At 42.8% G+C, this 299-nt stretch overlaps 1 protein-coding gene across 1 annotated transcript in view; it reads left to right on the forward strand.

The window, feature by feature from the left end:
- LOC118335796 (chymotrypsin-like protease CTRL-1) overlaps window positions 1-299 on the forward strand; it is a gene marked incomplete in the record, with an annotated part of 151,345 nt that overhangs the window by 148,830 nt on the left and 2,216 nt on the right.

The following is a 299-nucleotide window of genomic DNA, read 5'->3' on the forward strand; positions in this document are numbered from 1 at the left end:
TTTTGCGCCGGAATTGCCCTTTAACATAAAGGTGGTTGCTACTTACCAGTGGAATAATTGTGGAATAATTATGCAACAATGTTTTTGCTAAAAGTCATGACCTACGTGTACAAGAACAGGACAAACACAAGCATAAGACTGAGTGGATGAATGTGCTTATCACCAGATGTTCTCTTCCCAGAGCTATCACAGCCATTGGTGTATGTCTGATGGGGGGTACCTGCAGTACACATGGAACTTGGGGTCAAATGTGCGTGATACACATATAAAAGCCAGTGTCACCCACAGCTGAGACTATA

Source organism: Morone saxatilis, unplaced genomic scaffold (assembly GCF_004916995.1).
Source record: "Morone saxatilis isolate NCDOM2014 unplaced genomic scaffold, NCSU_SB_2.0 Contig24, whole genome shotgun sequence".
NCBI classification, from domain to species: domain Eukaryota; kingdom Metazoa; phylum Chordata; class Actinopteri; family Moronidae; genus Morone; species Morone saxatilis.